A 6,064-nucleotide genomic window follows, 5' to 3' on the forward strand; every position below is an offset into this window, starting at 1 on the left:
AAAACCTTATTGCTGGTCCTGTTGTAATTATTTTTTTAACCAGTTCACCACTGCCTTCCAGGTCACTGTCAGGACCTCCTGCAAAGGTGCCTGGTACAATGTCTGCCCCTGATACGTGTTCGGCTTTGCATACCGTGCCTGAAATTGTTCAAGAAATTGATGTCTTCTTTTTTTTTTTTTTTACTTGCAAAAGCATAGCTTGCTGAAAAGTAACCTAGATGTGGTCCGAGTTTCTTTTTTAAAGTTAACAGTCTTCACAGAAGCTGGGGTTGGGTTGAAGTCAGGAATAACATGGTCCGCTGTTGTTTGTAGGATGGGAATGACTGAAGGCCAAGGCTGACTTTCCAAGGAATTATCCAGAGAATGGAGGAAGAAGAAGCAGACCTTAAAACTCTCAAGAAGGATTTTGTATTTTTAATTGATTTCCGGAGAATTAAACTCTGGCTTACTTTGAGAAAGTATCTCGAAAATTCTTCATACTAGAGCAAAAGTTACCCAAGTATAATCCAATTAAGACACACACACACACACACACACACACACACACACACACACACACCCCAGTACTAGTGATAACATGCAAACATCGTTTGGTTTTGATAGAAACAGAAAACAAGCTTTTGGTTCTCAAAATGCTTTCCTGGGGCGTAGGGAAGGAAATATAACCACTATACTAAGTGTATGGAACCAGGCAAGGAGATGGTCATGATTTCTTCCTCTGATAAAAATTCCTACAGTGGTATGTTCAGTGTTACAGGAGAATTGAAAATGGTCAGTGTCAAACAGAGAGACCATGGGCATCACTGACAGTGCACATCATAGTGGGTAAGAGCAAACCAGAGACAGATGGCTTGAGTCAGAATCTGGGCTTTGTCTCTTCTGGCTGGCTGACTTCATGCAAGATACATAAGCTCTTTCTGCCTCAGTTTCCTCATCTACAAAAGGGGGATGATAACAGTAGTCCTAGTGCCTGGGCTCGTCGCCAGGATTCAAGAAGGAGTATATGTGAAGCTTTTAGACGACCCCCTCCTAGTCAAGTAATCTTTGAAACCAAAGTACGCGAACCAAAGAGCATGGAATCAAAAGGTTCCTGAAGCTCTGAGATGGGAATGAGAATTGAAGAAGCCATATGATAAGATGCCGTGATCAGAAATAAAATGAGACATGTTTTGACACTTAATGACATCCTAAAAGATTGGGCGGCAGAAGATGTACACGTGTGTCTGCAGTAAATGTGGTGAGGAGGTGGGGGGGGTTGGGCAAGGGAGATCAATCTCGAAGCTTTCAATTAGGATCCTGTGGGCGGGGAAGAAGACTGGAGCTCGCAGGGAAGGAACTGGCTGATATTATTATTATTTTTTTTTGATGCAGCATTCCAGAAAACATAATCAATGGCACCCGTCCAGTTCCCATTTAGTAACCAAAGAACTAGCTGCAGCTGTTTTTTATGCCTGGTGGTGCCAGTTTGATAGTGTATAATCATATTTGCATAAAGATAAAAAGGAAGGTGTTATAGAACACAGTTAAGCCTATGGTTTCACCATGAATTAAAGGTAATTTCAGACTAATTAGGTATAATTTGTTAAGGAATTCTTCCCAGCAATGATGACTCTGATTTTGTAATTACAGGACAATGCTTACTGTGGCTTTCAAGGCTGGAGAAAGCACACCCGAGGGGGTCGTGTCCCACACTAGGCAGATCTAATGGTGCCACAAAAGACAGGTGTTTTGTCAGATTTCAGCCACACACTTTCACACCTGCAACGCATTAAGTACAGCAGCAATGTTAATGAAGACCAGGTGCCTGTTCCCCAACTTAAATGAGAAACTGGCATGAGGTTTGCTGTTTGCTACCTGACGTCTTCCTCCGTGTCTCTGAACACCGGCCCTCCAGTTGACTGGGAAAATGAACTGGGTGAGCAGGTTTCGGGGGGCGGCTTTGCCCTCGTCCTTTTTTTTTTTTTTTCGCAGTGGGAGGACACGGGGTAGTGAAATGTTGACTTTGCATCCCGGTAGGTACGGCGGTTATCCTCGCTGCCTGAGTCGCCTGTTGGTTCTCACCCTCCGAGAGTGGGGAAGACTCTTCCAGCCCCAAGGGTTTCTGGGTTTCTCTGCGGCTACCCCTTTTGTGCAGAGCTCAGCCTCCGGGAGTCCCGAAAAGAGCCTGAGCTGCACGCTCGGCAAAATGGGTTTCTGGAAAGTGCTGTGTTATCAGCTGCTACCAGGGAAAGTTTGATTGCAGCTACTTGAGTCTTTTCAAACTTGAAGTTTTGCCATTCTGTCCGGAAATGAGTAATGGAGGCCTTGAGCAAGCTTTTTCATTTTAATAAAACACAAGGTTTTCATTGTGTGTGGCTGCATCGTTGTAATGCTCTCTGTTATGAAATACAAAATCTTTTTCTCCTTCCCTTAAAAAAAAAGAAAAAAAACCAAGAAAAAAAAAACAGCCTCAGCAGTGGAGTTTTTTTTCCTTTCTCCTCCTTTCCTTTGTTTTACCACTTTGAGCTGCAGCTGTCTGCTCCCTGCAATTCCTAGCAGTTATGTGAAAAGTTAATATTGTAAAAAAAAAACAAAACCCAAAAAACCCAAAACCACACGTCGGAATTGAAAGAGGGTGAAAGAATGGGCAGGTCTAGGTTCTCAGCAGCAGGAGTATAATTATCAGACTCATTACCAGTGACTTCTGGCACGCGAGAGCCCCCTAAACAAAACAGCCTCTTTACCCTGGGAGATGGAGGGATGGACAAATATCAAAATGTTTGATGCTGTCTTTAAACTCCCAGCCCTAATTAAGTTAGAAAAGAATGGAATCCTAGACTTCTAGAATAGCAGATGTAAATCTTGGAGAGGGAAGGAGCCTTTGAGGCTAGAGTTCTTTAACTCTTAAATTCCTGAAGTCAGTGCATTGGCACCCAATGCCTAGCCTTCAGAAACAGACTATCGCAGTGACTTACAAGTAACACAGATCTGAATCATTCATTCCATGTGATTCAGCAGTGGTTTTCGAGGAACTTTCAAGGGCACCTTGAAGGAGTTTTTCAAGAAGCGCCCCAGAGTGTATCAATATGGCTACGTGGGGAGGTCTTTTTTTTTTTTAATTGAAATGTGGTTGACCTACATCGTTATATTAGTTTCAGGTATATGGCCTATGATTAGATAATTCTATACATTATACATTGCTCAAGATGATAAGTATAGTCACCATCTGTCATAATACAACGTTATTACAGTATTATTGACTATATTCCCTATGCTGTTCTTTTCATCCCCATGACTTATTTGCAGTTTGTATCTCTTAATCCCCTTTACCTACTCTGACTGTCGTCCAACCCCTCCCCTCTGGTAACCACCAATTTGTTCTCCATATTTGAATCTGTGTTTCTTTGTTCCTTTGGGGAGGTCTTTCCAGAAAGGTATGCTCTGGTTTTCCATTCTCCACATTCCCCCAGCCACAGTGAAAGCAATTTTATTTTTCAGTTTATTTGTAAGATTTGGTGGCTTTAGGTTCACAGCAAAATTGAGGGGAAGGTACGGAAATTTCCTGTGTACTCTGCCCCCACACAGAGCCTCCCCCATGATGCACATCCCCACCAGAGTGGTACATTGGTTGCAGTTGATCAACTGCATTGACTCACCATAATCCCGTCAAGTCTGTAGTTGTCATAATGGTTCACGCTTGACGTTGTACATTCTACGGCTTTAGACAAATATGTAATGACCTGTATCCACCATTATAGGATATAGAGTAGTTTCTTGGTCTTAAAATCCCATGCTCTACCTACTCCTCCCCATCTCTCTTGACCCCTGGAAACCCCTGATCTTTCTACTGTATTCATAGTTTATTGTTTTCCACAATGTCCTATAGTTGGGATCATACATTATGTTGCCTTTTCAGATGAGCTTCTTTCGCGTAGTAATATGAGTTTAAGGTCCTTCCATGTCTTTTCATGAGTTGATGGCTCATTTCTTTTTGGCACTGAAGAACATTCCACTGTCTGGATATACCACAGCTTAGCCACTCACCTAATGAAGGGCATCTTGGTTGCTTCCAAGTTTTGGCAATTACACATAAAACTGCTATAAGCATCAGTGTGCCAGTTTTTGTGCGGATGTAAGCTTTCAACCCCTTTGGATAAATACCAAGGAACACAATTGCTGGGTTGTATGGCTTAGTTTTGGAATAAACTTCCAAGCTGTCTCCCAAGGTGTTTTTCCCACCAGCTTTTGATTTTGTCTGTTTACTTCCTGTTCTTGTCTTACTGTGTTAGCTAGGACTTTGAGTACAACGTTTAAAAGGAGTGGTGAGGGAACATTTTTGTCTTTTAATAAATTTTTTACGGTTAGTTAGTTATTTTGAGAGAGAGAGACCGAGTGCACTAGTGGGGGGCGCGGCAGAGAGAGAATCCCAAGCAGAGATCGATGAGGGGCTTGATGAGATCATGACCTGAGCTGAATCCAAGAGCCAGATACTTAACCGGCTGAGCCACCCAGGCACCCCATTTCCTTGTTCTTTTCCATTTATTAATTTGGTATGCATCAAAGACTTAATATGAAGAATGGTTGTAACTGCCAAAGAATTGTCTGAAACCCTATCTTATCGCTGAAAACCCTTGGGTGTCTACTAAGTACTCAAGTATTCAAGCAAATCCAAATGCTTCTTGTGGACAATGTTGGCTGTGTGTGCAAATTCTCATGGAGGCCACCTCTGTGCAAGGGTGCTGAGGTCGTCTCATACAGCAAGAAATCCCGTCACGTTTTGGTGTTTCTGGAAAATCTAGTGACTAAAGCAAATGAGTTTCTGCAATTAATGTTACTGAGGGTTTAGGTTACAGGCACTTGCCAGAGAGCTCAATTTCAAATCAACTCTTCTCCAGTCTTCTCAAAAGTCTCAAACTGTTATTTGAGTGATTGTCTCAGGCCTCACTACTCAATGTATGGTCTGTGGGCCAGTGGCAGGGACCAGACTTGGGAGCTTGTCAGAAATGTTGAGTCTTAGGCCCCAGCCCTGGCTTCCTAAATCACGATCTTCATTTTTCACAAGTGCATTTGTTGAGTTAATCTATCAATCATTTGCCAATTAAATTTTGACCAGCATTGGTCTAAGAGACACTGTAACCATGTATTAATCCAGATCAGAAATTTTACTTTGGAATCCTGTTAATCTATAAATCTGCCTCAAGTTTTTATATTTTCTGCAACTGAAGGAAAAATGGAATCTGTGAAGGGGACATGTGTTCACGCTTGTAACCCTAGGTCCACTTTTTGGCCAAGAGGGTTCATAAATTTTCAGCTTTTAAAAATGTTGCAAACTTGGGGTGCCTGGGTGGCTCAGTTGGTTGAGCGTCCGACTTCGGCTCAGGTCATGATCTCGTGGTCTGTGAGTTTGAGCCCCGCGTCGGGCTCTGTGCTGACAGCTCAGAGCCTGGAGCCTGCTTCAGATTCTGTGTCTCCCTCTCTCTCTCTCTGCCCCTCCCCCGCTCATGCTCTGTCTCTCTCTCTCTCTCTCTCTCTCTGTAAAAAATAAATACACATTAAAAAAATACAAATACAAATAAAATAAAATAAAATAAAAATGTTGCAAACTCGCTTGGTGCATATCTTTTGCCAAACAGGCCAATCAATTTAACAAACACTTGTGGAATGTCCACTTTGTGGTAATGTGGAATTGTAATTAAGGAAAGTTTTAAGTTAATCTGTTTGGGTTCCAATTCCAGCTCTACACTCAAAGCTACATGACCTTTGATCAATTTAGAATTGGCCTTTGAGAAGTTCTAATTCTCCCCATGCCTAGATATTTTTCAAATATAAAAGCGGGGTACTAGTGACCCCTAACCCATAGGGCTTTATGAAGATTACTCTAGTGAATACATATAAGTTCTTAAAACCGTTTCTAGCACATAGTAAGTACTCAATAATAAATAGTGACTATTACTATGTACCTGACACTTTTCTAGGCTCTGGGAAAATGGTTAAGACACACACCATCCCAGCCCTAATAGGTCCTTTATCTTACCAGGAGAAAATAGACATTCCATTATGAAAAAAAAATTTTTTTAATGTTTGT

The 6,064-nt window shown here is 41.9% G+C and overlaps 1 long non-coding RNA gene across 1 annotated transcript; it reads left to right on the forward strand.

The window, feature by feature from the left end:
• Positions 1–729: 729 nt before the first annotated feature.
• LOC106976838 (uncharacterized) lies at positions 730–2,575 on the forward strand. The gene is made up of 2 exons (XR_008290775.1): positions 730–1,915; positions 2,017–2,575. It is a non-coding gene; the product is annotated as an uncharacterized LOC106976838 (long non-coding RNA).
• The last annotated feature ends 3,489 nt before the right edge of the window (positions 2,576–6,064 follow it).

The sequence above is a fragment of the Acinonyx jubatus genome, chromosome D4 (assembly GCF_027475565.1).
Source record: "Acinonyx jubatus isolate Ajub_Pintada_27869175 chromosome D4, VMU_Ajub_asm_v1.0, whole genome shotgun sequence".
NCBI classification, from domain to species: Eukaryota; Metazoa; Chordata; class Mammalia; order Carnivora; family Felidae; genus Acinonyx; species Acinonyx jubatus.